Raw genomic sequence first — 22,201 nt, forward strand, 5'->3', positions numbered from 1 at the left:
GCTTTTACAGAACCATGTAACTATGAAACCACTTAATGATGAACAGACATGTAGACTTTTTGCACCACTCTGCTACAAAATAACAACACAGCAACTATGAGCTAACAGTGCAATAGTACTTTTACTCAAACGGGGAAAAACCTTTTTTCATTCATTCGTCTTAAAGTATTGGTGAAATAAAGACACAGATCCAGGTAAAAAAAAACGAACTTCTCCTTTAAGAAAGATACTTATTTTATTCTGTTAATTTTGTTATTTTATATTAAAGTGAATTGCTGGATAATAATTAGTTTTCCAGGTGTTCATGTCACTCAAAAATATGCATCTAATTCAAATTAGGTTCGAGTCAAATAGTTAAAAAATTGTTTCACTCACAAAAAAAGGGGCTAAAAAATTCACCAGGCTAGGAAGGGTGAAGGCAATCGGTTTCGGCTGGCCCTTCTAATGAGGTGTCCCTTATTTATTTTTCAGGGAGTTGGCAACCCTAGTTCTGATCTTTGTCTTTTACAATTGGATTTGTAGAATTTTCCCAAACTACCTATTCTCACTTGATTTGGTAGTCTACTAACTATAACCTTTTAATTAACAAAGCACTGGGCAGAGTATCACTTCTAACCTGTCTCAGTTTTCATGAAAGTTTTGACACTGTGTTCACTAATGTATTTGAATTACTGTAATTTTCTCAGCTGGATATCATGTGGAAACTCTGATCTTGTCCAACCTCACATACAGCTTCTCGTGCAAACCCACCAGGAAGTTATATGAGCAAACATAGCCTGTTTTTATGTTTTATTTTCTCCCATTTAGGGGGGGGGGTCATGTAAAACATATCTGGCATTCAGGCTGCTTATATCTGTGTACAGTTTGTAGAACAAGGGGAAAGGCCTCCAGTTTTTTAATTTGATATTCACAAGCTAGAATACACCATGGATGCAAAAGATTGCATTGGTTCAAATAATTTAGGCGGGGTCCTGTCATATTTGTGTGTACCTTAACTTCTGACCTAAACGATTATTGGAATTTGTCTCTAATACACTTTTGATATAAACAAAGACCATTTTTTAAATCTAAATAATTGGCAGTTGCTTATTTGATAATGATAATAAGCTTCCAAATGTGTGGTTTATTTGGAAGTAAATAGTATGAATTAGTACACAGAACAAGCACTCAAACAAAGGTGTTATGGGTATTATGAAAGCAGCCTGACAGATGGTCTGAGGCATGTAGGTGTTGGCGCAGTGCTTCTGCTGCATGATATTTGAATTCCTGTGAGTGTGAACACCAGCTGCATCCTTCTGATGTTTACATTGTGTACAGTCTATCACGGAGCTCTGCATTTGATCGCAAACTATAAATCGTACCACTGGTTATGTATGCCCCTGTTGGGTAGTCAGATAATGGATAATCATTGGCATGTTCTTATTTACAAGGATGTTCTTGGACTGCTTCCTCCTTACCTACAGTTTTTAAAAAATCTTGGGAAGCCATGGTCTTTTGTCTCAGGATTTACTCCTGTTACCTATCTCTAGAGTCTGTTAAACTGGGAAAAAAGGGTATATAAATATGCTGCTCTGTCCACTTGAAAAATGCTTCAAAACTGTACATGTAAAGCCATACAGGTGAATGTCCTATGCTGAAAAGGCCACAAAGACACTATCAAATTGCCACCAATGTCGGGTGAAGTGGGGTAATGTTACAGAACCAAGCAAGAATAGGACAGCATAGTTGTATATACTATGATATGAATGATGGACAAACACACAAACAAAACAATAAAAAAAAATGATAAAAAAGCTTCTAGTTTTTCTGTTCCATTCTGTTGTGCTTTTTTTATTTGGATTTTTGAAGCATTTCAATTTTGTGCACATGTAAATCCAATACATGCTAAAAATAATTTGCATTGTATATATTACAAACCCATGTATTTCAAGCAAGCACAAAACCTTTTGAAAAGTTGAAAACTTCCTTGACTTTGACATAAGACCTTTGCAAAAACTGACCAAACCTTTATGAAGGGCGAAGAGCTTCTTTGCCTGCAAGTCTGAAACAGAAGGCTGCTTACTAGCAACGAACTGAAACAGTCACGTGAGACCTTCCTGTAAAGGGCTGCCCCAACAAGTGGCAGAACAGATGCTATCCTTTAAGAATCCACAAAGTCTTCATTGGTAGGAAGGAGAGGGGGTTGGATAATGTGGTTAAGTACTGCACTTTCAAGCATTGGCCTTACTGAGACATGGGATAAAGACCAACATACACTCCATCTGTAACACAACAACACTTCACTGAAACACTTTTGACCCTTCCTGGTTGGCTTTAAACAATAACTTTACTTGCTTGGTGGCAAATTTGAAAGGTGACAAATAAAAGGGGGACAATTTGTGCCCTTTTTTTTACAAGTTGACCTAATTTCCTGAGGTCTTACTTAAAGCTGCCGTCGGCAACTTTTTTTTAGTCATATTAGCTTGAACTGTCATGGGATTCTGGAAATAGAATATTAAATAGGCTGTTTAGGGAAAATCGCGAATTCTGTAGCTCCCTCTGAAGCATGTAATCGTGCTTGCAAAAATCGAGCGCTCCCGGCTGTTTTTAACCAATCACGTTAGGTTTATTATTTTTCTATTATCTGAGCAGAACAGTCACCAACCACGTCTTCCATGCTGAGCGTGAGTCTGCCCCCAGCTTGTGTGCGCGCACACTGCTGTGAACTCACGTGCACAACCTCGTCCACAGAGGGGGAGGGGTTTGGGGGGCGGTTTGGAGCTTGGTAGAGGTTGGGGGAGGGACCTGAAAGTTGTATCAGTTCGAATTTTCCGACTTTAGACTCGGAATTTTGAAAACCTGCCGACGGCAGCTTTAAATGTATGAGGCAGTAAGTTAGCAACAGATGATAGCAAACAATGCTTTCTCATAAACAGTTCTGGACCATGCTGGGGATGTACACAACTCGTAATAATGATGTGAACCCATAAATTACTGTATTACATATTACTTATAAGAATTGAATACGTAATTAGAGAACACGTACGTAATAACGTCAGTGCTCACAAAGAACGACAATAGATTGTAAATCAGAAACAGCCTCAATCTATTAACGGGAAGTTTTACATAAATTTAGAGTGTTTCATTTAAATTTTTTTGATCAGTTTTGAAATAAAAATTTTAGATATCATGTTTCCAGTCATCACTATCGTTTCTGAAATATTTGATTTTCTACCTGGCTTTCTCTCATAGACAAGTACATTCTTATCTTGAGTTAAATGATCCACTACTGTATTTATTCGCACTGTCATTATGTGATTGGATCATAATAGCTTCGTAGATCCAGACCACTTTACCTTGGTCGTCTGTGACAGCTCAATCAAATGTCTCTCCCTGACAAATCAGACAATGAAAGAGTCTTTATACTCCTCAGACTCAGGGTCAGGGGTTTTTTTTTGTTCAGTTTACCTCCAAGTCCCTCTATGTCGATTTTGATTGACTCTGTGTTCAGGATAATCATTTGTACCAATTTTAAGTGAAAACAGATGGTCTCTTTTCTCTAATCTTTGCACTGTTAAACCTGAAGGACATTTGAGGGGTAATACGGATTGATCTGCCAAATGCCTGAAAGGCTGGCGCTGCTGACCTCCACTGGACAGAAGTTGCATAATAATTGAAATTATTTAGCAGCCAAAGTGAGCGGCTTTACAGCAATCCAGTTTTAGAATATGACGTGGACAAATCCCAATGAAATATGTGCACTGTCCCTAATCTTCTTCAATCATAAACAGCTGTCGTGGGTTATGGATGTGACTGTTGCTTAACCTGCAGGCAGGGTGGCCTTTGATCTGGATTTGGCTCTGCTGACCCAAAGCTGATCCACTTTGCCCACCATCTGTCATTTCTATTACTTGTGTTTTTAAACGCAATTCAAAAGCTACATAGGATAAAAAAATTCAGTTCCTTTTTGAGTCTTTCTTCTCTATCTAATCACTGGTTTAACCACCCCTCACTGGGCTCACACATGTAAAGTTGCAGTTATTTTCACCTACAATCATTGGTATAGATGTTACAAAGTGCAACCACAGTATACACTTAAACTAAGTCAGTTATAGAATGGTATAATTTATGCCAATGCATTTAGCCTGTAGGGGGAAGGCTTTGCAGTATGAGCTAATTATTTTTCCTGTGAAGGTTGTTTAAATGTGTGAAGGTCAAGACTGAAATTTACCCTAAATACCCTGGAGTGTCGTTCTACACATCAAGAGTCTCTGCCTTTTATTCCTTGCTCAAGCGGCAAAGAATATCTCATAATTCAACTCATGTTTTGGTTCCACTATATTATATTCAGTTCAAATAATCCTTCTATTAAAGTAAGAGCTTCTCACTGGAATCACAGTATGTAATTTTCTCTCAAAGGACTACTTTATGTGTTCCTTTATCGTCGCCCGTGGCATTTTGACAGTTCTCATAAATACAAGACTGTATTCAGGTGTGGTAGAGGTCAACTTCTTGATATATTCTGAAAAAACAGAGCTGTAAATGAGCCGCAACATATACAGTAAGGCTAGGGTTGTAAGCCTATAAGAAAACATCTATAATTAGTGTTTCAGAGAGCTGATGTTAATTGATTAATTTTATAACCCACTAGCCTATAATTTGTTTGTCTGTGTATGACAGAGTTGCATGTTCCTCTAAAAATCTGATTATCTGTGAAAAACTTTCCACCTTAAATGGCTTCATGGTTTGAATGACTAAACTCACATGTGCTTCATGGTAACTTCAGAGAGGCTTCCAATATGGTTGCAGTTGTACGGTGTGAAGAAACTGTGATACTGATATAATTAAAAAGTTTTTAAATAAATAATTTCAAGGAATAAGAACTAATCATAAGACAAAAGCACTTCTACAAAACCAGAGATAAAAAAAAGAAAAAAGTTACATCTTCCTTTCTTTTCTTTTTTTTTTTTTTTTTGTTTTTCCCTTGTCCTGTCCAGCATTATGGCAGCAGAATTGTAATCTGAATACCGTTTATGCTAAACACATTTGCTATGCCAAGGGAAGCTTTATGAATGTAAAGCTCCCCTTGATGCCCATCAACTCCTCATTTTTATTTATTTGTTTTTGTTACAATATTTAACATGATATGATAATACTGCCGAACCGGACCGGGGGACAGAGAGAGAGGGAGAGCGAAGAAGAGAAAAAAGGAAAGAAAAAAGGAACAGAAACATGAAGAGACAAACATAAAAAACAATGAAAAATCAGACAACCAGCTGCTACACCTGTGAAAACAAAACTGAAGACGATTCACGGCTTTTGTGGGGAATCCAGCCTTAGAAGCACCAGGAGCACCTGTAAGCAGACAAGCAGAGAACAAACACACAAACAAACAAACAAACAAAAAAGTTACATCTTCTTACGTTGCTTAGGAAATGTTAATTTCCAAATCTAGACCAACCAATAAGGACTTCGAAACACACTTCATTTTACATAATTGAGGAGAGGCTACTGACACTTCTGTTCTGCAGTTAATCACACAGGCAAGCTGGGAAGGTGGGCCAGCAGAATGGATAAAAAGTTAAACTGTATACATGATGGACGAAGGAACCTAGTGTTAGACACGAAGTAGATGTGTTATTGTTTTAAACTGCAATACCACTGACGACCACTGGCCCTGACGCTCACAAAGTCACAAAAAAAGTTGTTTTTCTAATAAAATGCTCAGTCATATAATTTTATTACAAGCCATGATGCCATAATGGTCCTGTTAGTTAGAATCACTCAGTTTGATAACAGTGCTGATAGTTCTTCTAAATATAATTCTATCATGTAACAGATATAAGTCCTCATAGAAACAAACTGTTCCCATCAGCTTTCAAGCATAAGGTTGAGCTCCTTCCTTTGTCCAAATATGGTCACTTTTGGTTTCATAGAGAGCTGAAAGCTGAACTTGCAGCTTCAAAATTGCAGCCCATAAACAAGTGAATGTGCAATGAGTGGTTTTCTTTGGGATCTTTGCTCTGACAGATACAGTGTTCCATGGCCAGGGAGGAATACACTATGAAATTTGTCTCTCTCTTAGTTGCATTTGTGCTTACATTGTTTTCCCCTAACAATATTTAAGCCCAGGGGAAGTTACAGACAGTAATACTGTTCATTTCTGACATATTCTGAGGTCAGGATAACAGATGTGAACTAGGCAAACGGAATTTTACCGAGAGTTGAACTTGTGCAAGCGGAGCAGGACCTTGATCCACAATAATAGTGTTCTAAAAAGCTATTTGCTCAAGGCATTAATTTGTAATATTGCAGTGTCAGTGCACTAAACCATCCAACTACCTTGACCTCTCTGAACCAGCATTTCCCAGCCCTATTCTTGAATCCACTGTATTAGTATCAAGTGAAAACCTAATAAGGACATTAGTCATCACTCCTTAATATGCAAGAAAGTGATCTGAGATTAATGGTGTGCTGCAGAAAGCAGCTTTGTAAAACAAGGGTGAACAAATTATATTAAATACTTCCTATGTAAACATATCAAACTCTTTGGAGGGCTGTTTCATAGCAGAGGCATCCAAGCACACAGAATCAGGTGTCCAATTTGCGTCTAAGGCTTTGATATTGGCCATCTCCAAGATATGAAACCACTGCAATTAATTTTCCACCACACAACATATTGTCTCCAGCTAAATCAAATTGAATTTAAAGTTGCATCAATAAATTACATTATTATTTTTCATTACTACTGAACCAATCTTATTCCAAGGTGTGGCTACTGAGTGTCGGACCAAAAGTTCACTGTGTATACATGCACAGTGGATTTTTAATAATTTTGACTTTGTCGCTGTAGTTTAGATTTGTTCTTACTGGTTGGATCTGTGCAAAAACAGGACCTCCAAATAACTTGTACTCTACCTCACAGGGGACTATTCATACCACTCTGAAGGTTGTCACTGTCTTCTGTGGCCATGTTTATCTTGTTCAGCTCTCTGGAGATCAACCACCAGTGAGTCCCCTGACTCTTAACACGACTCTCAGAGGCATATTAATGAGGTAGAAACAAGCAGAGCTGATTATTCCGGACCATTCATCTCTTGGTCTGGCATCTCAGCAGATGGAATGGTATTGGCGCCAACAGCATTGCACCCATGGGTATACAGATGAAGTGCCGGTCAAATTCTGAAGGACAGAAGGCTTATAGTAAAGAAGAAAATGTCAAATTCAAGTCTTCTCAAGAACTGATTTTCACATTTCAGAGACCATAAAATTGATGGTATGCCACTATTTTTGTTTTTAATAAATAGTTACATATGATTAAAAATAGCTAAAACCTGGTTGTTTGTGTTTTGAGAAAAATGTGTCTAAGGCAGATTAAACTATAAATCCACTTTATAGTTAAAAAGAAACAACGGAAATAGGCTTGCCTGGATCATTAAGATGAAAAATCACTGACCTTGGAGCCGTGTGCATGTAGTCTTAATAGATCAATACCATCTGCCAAAACAAGGATGGTTCAGACTGTAATACGAGGGGCCACAAATATTTCTTCCCATCATAAAGACAGCTTTCACCCATGTGAAAGAAACAGTTTACAGTTCCACTCACAGGCAGTAAGTGCACTCCCTTTCAATTGCAAGGTTTGACATATCAGGAATTAATTGAAAAAATAATAATAATCTAGTCCTTACCAGACCTCAATTCGATGAAAATAAACTTAAATGAACCACAGCAACACATGACACATTACACCATGTCATTAGTTGTTTGACAAAAACCCAAAATGCAGAAGCAATGTGTGAAAAATGAAGTACATCCTCATTGCTTTTCATAGAAATGACTCAAAAGAAGAAAATATCTGTAATAGATTAAGAAAACTAATGAGGAAATTAACGATAGAATAAATCTATAAATTAGAAAATGTGGAAATTAAATGAAAAAATATTGACATGTTTTTATTCTCAATTTTACATAATCTCTTAGATTTATTGGTATTGTTTCATTTTCCTTTTTTTATTACTTTTGCTAACAATTTCTTTATTACTCGCCTTATTCTTCATCACTTTAGTTGTTTCTGTATAATTTTTGCTATCACCTTTTCCTTATTGCTTTTGCTGCTGCTCAGTTGTGTTTGCTATTACTTTAGCCTTTGTTATTTGTCAATTACTTTTTCTATTTCCCTACTATAGGTCCTCTTCTGAAAAAAATTAAGGGAAGTTGTCAGCTTGTGATATTGAACCTGCTACAATTAGATTGGAAGTCAGTGAAGCTAGACAACAACCTTTTCCACATATCAATGAAACGAAGACATCCTTGTTAACCTGCTGCTGTTCCTCACAATTCACATATGCCAAAGAGAGGCGGCAGGGGGCTTGTTCGTATGCTATTTAGTTTGCAGGGTGCCTTTTGTTGCAGCTGGTTCTTCACATCTGTTTGGTGAATATAATGACAGTACAATTAGAGAAAGATTGAACAAGTATTGCTTGTCTGGAAGAGTTTAAGTAGAAAGCCTCCTCTCTCTAGAAAGAACATGGCAGCACGGCTTAGGTTTGCAACGTTGCATCTGAAAAAAAACTCCAAGAATTTTGGGGCAATGTTCTTTGGCCAGATGAGATCAAATGTTCTGTCAGAATGCACAGCACCATCAACACAAATGCCTCATACCAGCTTTCAATCACAGCAATGTAAAAGGGATGATTTGTTTTTGTTTGGCAGCCACAGGACGTGACCACCTTGCAGTCATTGAGTTGACCATGAAATCCCCAGTATACCAAAGTATTCTAGTTAAAGGTGAGGCCAAAAGCAAAAGTTTGGCTGAGATTGGATCATGCAACAGCACAACTCAAATACAGCTAAGCAATACATCATGTCTCAGCAGGGAAGTCAAATGGCGAGGCCTTAAGCATGTCTATGCAGAGGACCACTGCTACCAGTTGTGGATTTGACCGCTACTGCAGTCAGTGGATGCTACCATAAACTAAATGACATTTGCAAGGCTCTCAACTCTCACACATTGAGTATGTCACTCTTGCACTTCGCACTTTTCACACACTCTCAAGCCACTCATGCATTTTCTCACGCACTGAAAGACAAATTCACAACTGATGATGTTACAGCTCAAAAAGAAGAGACTGACAGCACTGCACAGGAACAGCAAGAGTTCAGCTCAGTCAGGAAGAAAGAGAAATATCCACTCAAAAATGACTGCTGGTTCACTCATTTTCTGTGCGGCACCAGAGTTAACTTTTCATTTGGTTAAGTTTCAAGCATAAAGTACCTAATTTGAAATAGATCATATGGTTAAGGTTAGGAGTAAACAGATAGCTTCCTCTTGAATAGCTGCCCAGTCGCCACTAAAGGTGCCGAAACACTGCGCATGCAACTGTACGTGTTTCTGGTTTCAAGAAGCATGAAATGGCAAGGTCTCTTCCTGAAGACTGGGCTGTATACTGAGATCTGACAGCAACACTATACAACTTGTGGAAAAGAGAGTGACATGCATTTTTGATGAAGCAGTATTACAAAAGTACACTTAAAATACATGTTTTTTTTGGCTGAGTTGAGTTCCTAAAAAGAGATAACAAGCCAATAAACTTGGCAAGAGTAGGAGAGGAATGTGTATCCAGTCTGGTAGAAGAACGGACTGATGTCCGACAAGTCCCAAAGCCAGCAAACTCTCTGCAGTGCCCACTTCGTGTCTCAAAATGCAAAACTCTGATCCTGTGTCATCAGACTCATCTCTTAGAACTGAATAGAGAACATGAGTAGAAGGATAAAGATTTGCTGGCATGTAGATTTTTTTTTTTTCTCTTTTGTAAAAGCACTCTGTGACATTCGTAACGTTGTTTATTAGGGTATGCAATTACTTACTTAGAGAAGTGGCTGCTAGTTCAGCCTCGGGCAGTGGCTGGAGCTTATTATGTTGTTAGCTTGGATCACAACATTCATTAAAAAAAGTCAGTCATCATGGACTGCTTCCAAATTTAACTATGCTTTGTATAGTGACAATAAAGGAATCTTAAATAAAAAAATGCTGAGAAAACTGAGATCTGACACAATTCCTGTTAATGAGTAGTTTGAGGAGTCTGGCACAATAAGCTCATTGCTGTTAGGGAATGTATAATTTTCCCCAAGCTGTTTTCATGTTTCTTATTTTGTGAAAACAACTTTGGTTTTATTACTTACTATGGTGGAGGTGTTACAGTAATTAGCCTATAACCCATCTTACTGAGGAGTTTCTAATCAGCCCAACTCTACATCAAACAGACACCCCACTGAGGGAGCCTTAGCAACAATTTCCGCTCTTCTGTTTTTAACTCAGTCTTTTGAATGGTTGCTCGGATATTAATCAGATGTTCCCATTCAGGTAGCACACTACGAAAGCACAACGGAGCTCTCGTTCAGTCTAATGCAGATTTTTGTACTAAAATCAGTGAACAGTTCCTGTCAAAATAACCAATCTTAATAATTAGACTTGACCTACACCTTGCCATGCCTTTTGTGGTAAATCATCATTTAAACAGTATATTCCCTCATTTGTCAATGTGGAGTTTTGTTTATCAGAGTTTATCATTTGTAAGAGTATCTCCAACTGACAAGTGTTAAGAGCTTTGTCTAAAATTGGTGTATATTTTTATGGTATACTAACACACAGGCTCAAACTTGGAATGCAAGTGGCCAGTGCAGCTCACATTTATGCACATCTTGTAGAAGACATATGCTAATTTGAGAGGTCAGAGAAGCAGAGGTGTTTGAAGTGGCTGGCTGAGCGCTGATCAGAGAACGCAACATATTAAAGCTGTAGCGGTGCATGCGATGAGGACTTGTAAGACAGCTTGAAGGTGATTGGCATTTTCCACTCGCCTTTTATGGCTGGTGTCACAAACACACAGGTTAAATGCTGAAGTGGTAGTTTCTCAACTAATACCATTTGCCTCCCCATGCTTAAAGAGTTTACTTCTAATAGGCTGAAACAACTCTTTAAAAATAATACAGCATATAATTATGTTACAGTTCAGTTATTAACATCTCTTCTATCTATTCAGCAGTAAAGTAGAGCAGCTATGCCCAACAGCTATTTCATCTTGAAAATAGAGTTTGTGTATGAGATTTACAGCTCTTCTCTCATTCACATTTTCTCTTTCTTGGCCAAACATACCCTGGCTTTCTGATTCGAGTAAAAGTTTATACGGTTTTCCAACGGTTTGGAATAAGATACAACATCTGCTGTGCCGTTCATATTTGCAACTGGCTGATGGTCACACAATAAATAAAACTTAGAGATTGCAAATAGAACTCAATCTGTGGATTAATACATACAACTTGCTCAGGGATACAAAAAAGAAATAAAGATTCTGAAATAAGGAAGACACAAAGATTCATTATGAACCATTCCTACCCATCATTTAATATTGAAAAATTTAAATGAATCAAAATTACTTATGTGATGGACAGTGGGAATCCCACTTAAACTCTAAATTACTTTAATCTTAGCTCTTACTATCTAGATTCCAAATTTAAATGTATGCATTTCTTATATATACTCCTTCATCCATAAAGGAGATGTAATGTGTGTAGCCACCAATATTTAAGATCAAACTCAGCCAGAAGAATAAAGCAGTTAGAAGAACAGTGACCCACAGTTGTCTTTGTTCTATCTATTTGAATACATTTTTGTACATTTGTTCATACCATTCATCCACTCCAATGGACACATGTCTCTGTTCAACACTCACAAAAGGCTTCAACTGTTAGAATCCAATGAGCAGAATCCAGCTGCCTGCAGGCTTTAATCGTACCCTTTACTGCTCATCTGAAGACATTAACTTATCTGAGTCAAGAGGCAAGTGCTGCCAAACTGACTGAGGCGTTTTTGTCATGTAAACGGTATTTACCCATTGGTTTTAAGAGTGGGTATAAAAAAAGGAGAAATTCACAGAAAGGAGGAAATACAGACTTTCTTATCGATATCACTTTCCTTGTTATGGTCGAACTGTATTGTTCAAGGAAAAGTAGTCACTGAGAGAGGGTGAGGAAGCTCTTTTCCCCATTTCTGACATAATCTCTGTGTCCAAAAGCATTGCTTTTTAGACACAACCCATCATTGTCTAAAAGCGCAAGTGTCTTTGAAGATGCCCCGCCCTCCACTGCAAACGCCCAAAGCCTGCGAGGGGCAAAGTTTTGAGTTCAAAGCCGAGCAGTTCAACTCAAAGCTGCAACCAGAGATATGAATTTGGATGCAGGGGAATTGGCCTTCAGTGACAGCTGTGGCCCGGTGCCTGGTGCCCCAGACCGCTCCTTTGTACTACCAGCAGAAACACCTCCTCTCTGCCAGGAGACATTTTGCAGGGAACAGCAGCATTTATGTGTGCATCAGTGGCAGCTGCTGACTTTTAAAACAGGGAAAGCCCATATTACGCGTTCAGGGTTGTAGTGGCTCGTGCCATCCCAAAGCAGAAGATAGCAAAGTTAAAAAGAATTAGTTATAACATAGCTGTGTCTAGTATGACAAGTATGCCCAGCAAATACACAGAAAGAAGGTATAGACTTTGAAAATTCACACAGCAAGGCCAAAATCAAGTATGATCGTATCTAAGGCCTGTAAATGGCTGGATCTGTGGCTGGATCAAAATCTGTGGAGCATTTTTCCCTGTCATGATGAATACTTAGAGTTTGATGGAGCATAGCCGCCATTGTGACAAAACTACTAGCTAACACGACAAACAAATGCACAACAGGAATATGATTGACAAAACTTCTAAACAACAAGGATGTGTTTCTTATTTACATTGTAATATTTACAAAAGTGTATGTGTGTGAGGATGGAAATAGAAACGATGGGAAATGAGTGAAACTCCGACAGCACTTTCACAGACAACCAGTCTCTTTCGTATCCGCTTTGGGACTGCAGTTCCAGCGTGCTTCTCCCCGCTTAAAAATTCGGCTGCCACAACATCTCTCATGATGGACAAACACTAACTCCAATCATCACGACACAGCCCCTCATATTGACACGCCCACGTCTTATCTACCCCCAGAGACGCCGGGCAGCCTCGGAAGTGATGAGTTTTTGTCGATTTAGCCAATGATGACCTAGAATTGTAGAAAAAAACTTGACTCTCCCGCCCCCTCCTGAAGCCGGGCAGCCCTCGGCTCGGAAGCCTGGCTGTTAGTGGCTTCATAACATGATTTCCTCAGTGAATGACGGCGATTTCAGAACAAATCACTTCATTAAGCTACAGGACAACATGTTGTAGTTATGAAAGTAGATGCAGTATTGGGCATATCTTCTGTTTTGTGAATAACTGTTTTATCGTCAATTTAACATTGAAGATGTAGCAATTTCGCCAGAGAATGGGAGAGGCTGTCCGGCTTCCCGTGTTGTCTCTGAATAGCCGCGGCTGGTGTGCATGTAACATGAGAAGAGAAGCAAGTGACTGATTACTCTACAAACTCATCTGACATTTCTGTCAAGTATGTTTAAGAAAAAAACAGGAACGTCAATAATTTGATTATATTTGCCCTTTCGAAAGTGCCAAATGTGTACACAAGAAAAAAGTAAATAAAAATGGGGACCGGGTAAAACTGCACCCACAGTATTTCAAGTTAAGCACAACATATCAAGAGCAATAGTCTCATTTAGTTTAGAGACCACAGAGGCAGAAAGCGCAGTGGAAAGGTTACCAGTCTTATTCATGATACCTGGAAACCGAAAAATCTAGAGTAATCCTTTTTGAGAGTCAAAATTACAGACTATCTCTTACTATACTTAGCTCTGTTTGGTCAGGAATTGCAACAATTTGTAGCATGAATTCCTCATCCAGTTCCACAAAGGTAAAACAAATTCCATCAAACTGGATTGTTAATGTTTGAGGTGCTATTAAGATCTATCCTTCCAACCAAAAAGAGACAGGAGTGATAATGTCTTGTTACCATATTACCAATCGTGAGACATCTGCCTTTCATCATACTGAAAGCTGTTCATGTTTCATGGTGGGTGAGCCAGCCCCACTTGACAGTCCGTCATCTTGGCCTGGATGTCGTCTTTCACGACACATCATGGGGAGCTCCCTGCTTCGTGTATCTGCAGTCCCCCGTAATAATTAATTATTTGTCAAACTCCTTCAGAATTGTGTTGAAAGAGAGTTGCATCTCCCCCTGCTGTTTTCCCTGTAAATGCGCCATTGGCAGAGCCGAATCAAAAAAGCCAATTTGGCTGACTGTGTGGCCTAACTTTGTTCACAGAATACTGAGACTGTGATATCAGGTAAGGTAAAGCTTATTTTTTTCTCTCTTTCTCTTTCCTTAGGACAGAAATAAAAACATAAACAACAGGAAGTGTTTACATGCAAAATCATCACTGAATTTAATGGTGGATTTTGTGATTAGTGAGTTTTCTACTGCCAAGCTCTAACAGTGAAATTTTTGAATCCGGTTGTAAAGCAAAATAAAAAAAATAATAAATAGACATTTGGGGTTTAGCCCACCCCAGAAGTCTTTAGAGTTTAAATGACAGTTGCATAATTTCAAGTTTTTTAAGAGTAAAATCAATTTAAGATGTGTTGTACAAGTCATTTGTCGGCCGACCTTTACAAAGAAAACTAGCAATCGGAGGTCTCATTGAACTTTATAGTTTTAATTATTAGCAGCAGCAGGATTAAAGCACAGACAAGAAAAGAATTGTGTTTCCAACGCTTTCTTTTCTATCTGACACTTGTCTGTTTGTTTTTCACCTGTCCAGGTCTTTTGGTGTCTCAACTGTCTGTTGCACTCTTCATCACTCAGTCCTGCTCATATGGCAACCAAAATCTCATCAAATTTCAAAATTTTGGGTGTGATTATAAGCTAGATCCTAAAAGCACCTATTGTAAAACTGCTCAGACTTACCCATGGATTTCAGCACAATAACATGTGTGCCCTCAAATACATTTTATAAATCATTATTTCTGCTCTGATAGCTGAACAGCTGCTGCTTTTTCAGCTTGTCAGTGTGTGTATTCAGTTTTTTTTTTGGGGGGGGGGTTCTTAAATTGTTGTATTCAATCTTATTGGGGTTTTTGTTTTTTCAGTTCTTTGGTGTTTATCTTTTTATTCATGTAGCCTACTTAAGATGAATTTCCCAAATTGACATAAAGTCTATCTTCAAGCTATTGCCAATTAATTATTAAGGGTGTGCCTTGGAAATACTTGTGTTTGCGCCTTGTTCCAAAATCCTTTCACAGCCCGTGTCAGACAAGCAAGATGAGGATCCCTCCTCATCGTCAACCTGAGCTTGCAGATGAAGCAGTGCCATTCTGCTGCAGTATGAACAGGAGCGACTCGCTCTCCCAACTTCTCCCCGTCTCAACTGCTCCTCTTTGCCTGCAGAAAAAAAAAGTCTTATAATATTCGAAACACAGCCGCACACCCACTTCATCCTGGCAACCGTCTCCCCAGTGGGCTCGCTCCATCACTGTGTCGCGGTGCGCTAAAACGCACGTGCGTGGCTGTCTGTGGAGGAGGAAAACTGTGAAAAGGACCTGTTTTTTTTACCTGCAGCCTTTGATTATCAGTAAGCTTAATATAAACTGTTTATGGCTATGTATATTCTTAATTGCCCCCATTTCACTTTCATTGTCTACGGCCATGAAATTCAAAAGTATGCAAATCCAGTACTATAATTATCTGTTAAATACCTTCTCTTGCTCTCATTATGACTTGCCGTGTGCCGTGCAGTAATTATGTTGATCTCAATCAAACCATCTTAATTTTCTTGTGATCATTAATTGAACAGGTTTGAAAATCTGCAGTGTCAGCTGTCAGTATATGTAGACTGATCTCTGCCTAACGGACAGATTACAGCAAATGAAGAGAACAACAGACGCACTGTAGAATGTTATGTAAATCCGCTTCCATGACTCCAGAAACTTTACCCACAAAATTAACATGGTTTAATCCATAAATTGTTGGCAGAGTTATGCATTTCAGAACGTATTATTTTAGTCCTGGACTATAACTGTGCAGAATGTTTGGATTGCTGTAGATTATTATATGTACCTTTGACCATAAAAGCATAATTTGGCACCCCCATGATGAGATGGCTCTATCCCCACAGAGACACGTGTAGACCTGTAAACTCAGCAAACAGTGAATGATACAGAGATCCTTGAGTCATAAAAGAGTGTAAGGCTATGGATTAACCTTTGGTACTGCCCAGGTGGAATGAGATATGTTGTGTTTTATTTATCTTATCAGTAAAGCCAGAGACCAAGAATAATTCCTAAGACCTATCAGTTACAAGGTTGTCGTATCAGTCTATATCTTGTGTCCTAACTGTTTCTTAAGAGGGGGGGCTGAGCTGTGGTTCACTCACCTCTTCAGGGTAAAATCTACTGAACAAATCCTGAGAATTACCTTCAGTCAGACCTAGTCACAACTGGTCTTTTCTACCTTTTTGCTCAAAGAATGTGCAGTATTTAACAAACAGCTGTATTTCCATCCAAATGCAAAGCAAACTTGAGTTTTTTAAAATCATTGTTTCATGGAAGATGTGCATCAGGCCTGTTCCTATTTCTTAGTTTAGAGACAATAAATCAGGCTGTTAGTGCTGTCTGAAGGTAGCAGTGTAGATTAAGTAACAAATATCTGCAACGAACAAAGTTTCTAAATGGAAACAAAAGTATTCCTGTGGTCTTCACCTTGACTTGTAGCATTCATCTTTATGCTCAAACTTTGGTTCAGACCGTTTTATTTTGAGTGATTTAAAAAGATGAAAATAAAAAAGAATTTGGTCTAAAAGATCAGAAAAAAGAGCTACGAGTCATGTTTAACTTCTTGCCATGAAGGTTATCTTAAAAACAGAAACAAACTTCTACCTGTGGCATCTAAAGTTTTGCGCCTCACACAGTGAATATTTGGACATCAGAGAATAATTTATGTGAATAATCAGTGTCATTGTGGTTATTGTGCTGCAAGCTCGTGTTCTTTAAGCCCACCAATCATCTGTCCATCTCTCCAGCCACTTTCCCACCCTGAGTTCCGTGATATACTCTGTCTCCCTGTCCTTTTAGACCTGTCTACTGGCTGGGTAATGACACCCTGAGGGTGTCGGCTGCTCTTTTTGCTAAAAGCCGTTGAAGCTTGTGCCAGGGGCTGAAAGCCAAAGATGGTGTTGAGTCAAAGTTGTTTGTGGTGCTGCAGGGTGGAGAGCAGAAGCAGAGGTACTGCACGGACACAGGCGTTCTCTTCAGGCAGGTAGGTTCAGGTTGGCTGTTGATTGTTATTTTTTTATCCATCCATCTCCCTTAAAACAGCAGTAAGTTTAAGTCCCCTCTGCATGTCCTGGCCCAGTCTCTCCTCAGTTTGCTGTGCCTGATCACTTTGGAAAAGTGGCCAGAGGGCATTTGACCAGTGTCCAAAAACCTCAAGTTTGGAGATTCTCTGGCACTCATGATCTCTTCACCCATCTCAGATGTGTAGGCCCTCCTGTCATGGTACCTAAAAGCTGCTTATGGTGGCAGCTTTGTTGTTCTGGCAATTACCACATAAACATTTTCCTCTAATTGTTTTGTAAAATAATAATAACAATAGTCACAATCAATATTTTTGATATGACGTTGAGCTATAGATTCACATTTCTCTCACTAAATGGCCCAATCAAAGAAATATCTTAGATTTCTCACATTGCCTCTCTTATGAAATGTCTAACTCATTCAACTGTGCAGGAGTCTTTCTTCCACTGGGCTTTTCGGAGTGACTGAGCCTGACTGCTACGGAGCCATTGATGTTGACTCTGGGAAGTCCATTCTTTTTGTTCCCAAACTGCCTGAAAGCCATGCTACTTGGATGGGAGAGTAAGTCACACTAATCCTCAAAGGGTTAGATGATGAGTGGTACACTGCCACCACTCATCATCGGCTCATCCGTGGTTCTAAGCTGTGAATTTAACACTCATGTTCTCCACCTTCAGATACTGTTTGCATTTAATTTATTGTAACTGCAGCCAAGAAACACTTTAGATTTTGTCTCAGTGACATGTTTGACTACAATAAAATAAAAAACCTGCTCCGGCAATGCCATACAGAGGAAATTTCTCCAATAAAGAGCATTTATAACACACAACTTAGAGCGACACTATAGAAGTGTGTGAATCTTAAAAATAGGTGCTTCTGACTTCTTTTGAAGTTCACCGATGTTCATTATGTTCATTCTGAGACTGCCCTGGAGCATCCGGAGGGAAATGACAAAGAGTTATTTGTTATATATTTAATATTCACACTTTTTGTCACACATGGCCTTGGTTGTCATGGTTTCAGACTTTTCATAGAGCAAAACAAGATGAGCCATGGTACAAACCAACATAAGCAAAATAGAGAATAACGTCTAAGAAATGTATAAAGTGAACAATCATCCTGACCTTCCTTGCTTTGCAGAAAACGATACACATATGAATTCAAGGAATAAACTGTTCCAAAGTTCATATTTTCCTCAACACAAAACCCTTTTTTGATATAAATCATCTACTTTTGCGACTAAAGAGTAAAATAAGGTTTATATAAAAAACCCTAACAAATACTTCATTATCAGCATTCATGAAGAAAAAAAAATCTGTCATAATGTCCCAAAATGCAGTTCATCATCACAACAAAAGACTTAGCCCAACAATAACCTACCTCAGCAGAAAAGTTTTGATTATGGCTTCATATTCATCTGGGGGGCTTGGAGACGATCCTACCATCAGGTGAGAGGCAGGGTACATCCTGGACAGGCCACTAGTTAATCATGGGTCCAACTAAAAATCAAATAAGATGATCTTAGAAGCTGATTTAAAGAAAGAACATTCATTTGAATTAAAACCCATCCAAACAAACCCTGTTTAAACCGCAGGATGACAAGTGTTGAGCAGCATGTGAATTGCATGTGTAGTGCTTCTGCTGTCTCATCAGATAAAAAAGTCACATGAAAGTCCAGCATGCAGACACTGCTGATCCATAACACGAAAGTGTAACCTGGAATCCACTTGCGACCACATGCACAGATACCCAACATGCTCACGAATATTTACACTGTGTGTGGATTCATCCACAGCTTCGAATGGTGGGACCCAGGATATGATGCTCATGGATAAAACAAGCATGGATATAAAGTCGGTTGGTTAACAGCTCCAGCACCATTTTGGAGACAAATTAATAATTATGTATTCAGACCACAGAGAAGAGCTTTCACCAGCCAACAAATTGATGGGAAGTCAGTATTAGAAATAATATCATATTATTTCACATTCGTTTCCATATTTCCATTTTATCCTTTTGATGATTCATCCTCCTCATACTTTGGTATTTTTATGTATTGGCACCTGCACGAGGTGTTAGATTTCTTAATTAAACACATTAAAAGCTGAAATCATCAGCCAGTTCTCCCTTTAAGCTTTAACTGCTCAACACTGAAGGATTATATCAGAAGAAAAATGATCAAGCATCTACTAATAACTCGTGCTCCCATTCACTAAGGCAAAGAGAGCATTTGAAACATTAAGGTCTCAGCTCCTCATAGAAGGACCTAAAGGTCAGTATATCCTTCTGATAGGATAGTATATTTTAGGCATTATTATATTTCAAACACTCACATTTGGTAAGTTAGTAAGTAAGCTCTTATCCAGATTGTTGAATATTAAAGGTCTACATTTTTTACTGGCCTCCCAATTCAGTTAAGATTCATCCGTTTTTCCAGGCATTCATACACACTACAATGTTTTCCTTTAAATTATTATATAACTGCTACTTCTGTATCTAGTAATACTGTGACAGCAAGTGCCTAGCCAAATGACAAAAGGACCCAAGAGCAGACGTGAATCCAGGCGGGTCTCCGAGCAGAGGGAGGGGTATAGGTGGTTGTGGTACAGAGGTTCTGAGTCCACAGTGGGGCGAGCAGGCAGGTATAGGAACAGCAGGTAGGTGAGGCTGGAGGATAATGGCAGCGAACACATGGAATGTCAAGTCTCAGAAGCCAGGGTAAGGGAAACGACAGCGAGGATGACATAGTGTGAAGTGAGACAATCTGGCGAAGTGTGGTTGCTCCTGCAGGTCCTTAAGAGGAAGCCTTGATGAGTGCAGATGAAGGACAGGTGTGTAACATGGATGTGGAGTGTAACATGGGTGTATTGGAGATGACCAGACTCCACCCCACCTCGAGCTCCGAAACCAAAATAAACTCCACAGCAAGCAGGAACATGACAAATACCGGCGGTCTGATCAATCGGACATACCCTTTTATTCAGTGCTTTCTGAAATCAGACATTTGATTTCACTATAAAAAACTACATTTATTTCCAGCACCAATGTCTCAGTGACAACTTAACATTGAATTGTTTCTTTTTTACTCCTTTTTTAGTGTGTCTAAGACATTTTAATAGTTACATCAGCAGGGCTGAAATCGCACCATGATAACAGTGAGCATCATATCTGAGAGCTGTTATGTGACTTTAAGGCTGTTGGCAGAGGAGTATGAAAGTCTCTTGAGTTTTGTCATTCAATGTGCTGCTTATTACTGCAAAGGCCACAACGGCACAATGATGCCTGCCAGAGTGACCTTTATTCTGCTGACATGAAGCAGAAGAAAACAGAGTCTTGTCGTTTGTGCAGCTTTGCTGAGAGTCTACCTCCTAATTATTCTCTGTTTGCATCCCTGCAGATTGCTGATATCTTGTCCAACCTGAAACCTGCAGTCCTCCTAACACTGGTAAATATCCTTTAATCGTACCTGATTATAGTTGATGATGTTTAGATTTACTGGATACTTGAGGATTGATCATAGGACTAACACCTAAAGTTATGTGTTGGGAGTATTTGGCAGAATCAGCCTCACCCCAATCACCTCACAACACCTTACTCTCTGCTAGCCTCCAGCTTGCTCATCTTATCAAAAATAAAACAACTGATTCCTCACAGACGGATGTTGAGTAAGTTGCCAGAAAAGATCTGTTGAAGGAAAACTTGATGGTTTGCTGATCTACTGCTAAGTCGAGTGAGAATAGCTCTAAATTCAGATTACAGTGTTATACAGTACTAACATTTGAAATCTCTTAGTAATGGTGTACTGATTAGTTTTTGTGATATTTGTGTATTCTTGTTTTTTCCCTGCAGCGAGGACAGAACACAGATAGTGGGAGCATCTGCCGCGAAGCCTCCTTTGAAGGCATTAGTCGGTACGTTGAATTGGCATCGATTGCATTAATGTAATCATGCTTTTTTTTGAGGAGGTTGGCTATTTTCTATTTATAACCACAGATGCAGCTGACTGTTATGCATACTGATTGTTGCTGATTAACCTGGTTCTGAATATAATTTACTTAAGCAAGCAATTGTTAGCCACCAATTGACAGTAATGTTTTCTTAGCACTGGTCTTTGATCTTTTCCCTAACTGAATGCATTTGCCATTTTTATCTTCTCCCACTGATCTCAACTACTACTTTGCATAAACCATTTACACCACATTACATTTTATATGAATAATGTTTCACCTTCTTGTTCCTTTTTTCAACAGCTTCAAAGTGAACAATACTTTTTTACACCCAATTATCGTGAAATGCTGAGTTAAATAATTTATAATGTTATTAAGAAGGTCCACTTTTGGGGCTATTTTTTGTTTCTTCAGTCAAATGCTCACAAACCCTAGTACTCCCACCTGTTCAGTGAGGTAATTATGTGTCTCTAATCAGAAATAAGGTTTTTATTTTCTTAGTTGTGCTATATACCCCCAGAGTCGGAAATCAGTCTGCATGGATTTAATGGACTCCGTGCTTGCCTGGTTGTCTTTGGCATTAGAGTTTGCACTGACATTTGAAATGAGGAGGAATGCTTCCCAGGCACACCTCCTGGGGAGCAGAGCTTGATTGAACCCTCTGCCCCTTCTTCTAGCCAGAACTAACAGGGCTCACTTTTAATGGGCTTTTTAATTTATTCCTTAAAAATCTGGATGAGTGTTTCTGCTGGCTGTTACTGCCTTCGAGGATTCAAGGATTCAAGGATTCTTTATCGTCATACCAGCTCACATGTACATGTTTACGGTACGAAATTAGATCTCAGCCTCATTGTTATTCATAATATTACGCATTATTGTACAAGTCCTCAATTCCCTCCTCTGCCTTGTCATCTCAGGAGTTCACAAATAAATGAGAAAGATACAAATCAGCTGCCTGCCTACAAAAACTGTGATTCAAATCAAACACTATCATACATTTTCCTC

The 22,201-nt window shown here is 38.8% G+C and overlaps 1 pseudogene; it reads left to right on the forward strand.

The window, feature by feature from the left end:
* Positions 1-13,546: 13,546 nt before the first annotated feature.
* On the forward strand, positions 13,547-21,548 carry LOC142383780 (xaa-Pro dipeptidase-like; annotated as a pseudogene).
* The last annotated feature ends 653 nt before the right edge of the window (positions 21,549-22,201 follow it).

This window comes from Odontesthes bonariensis, chromosome 1 (assembly GCF_027942865.1).
Source record: "Odontesthes bonariensis isolate fOdoBon6 chromosome 1, fOdoBon6.hap1, whole genome shotgun sequence".
NCBI lineage: Eukaryota > Metazoa > Chordata > Actinopteri > Atheriniformes > Atherinopsidae > Odontesthes > Odontesthes bonariensis.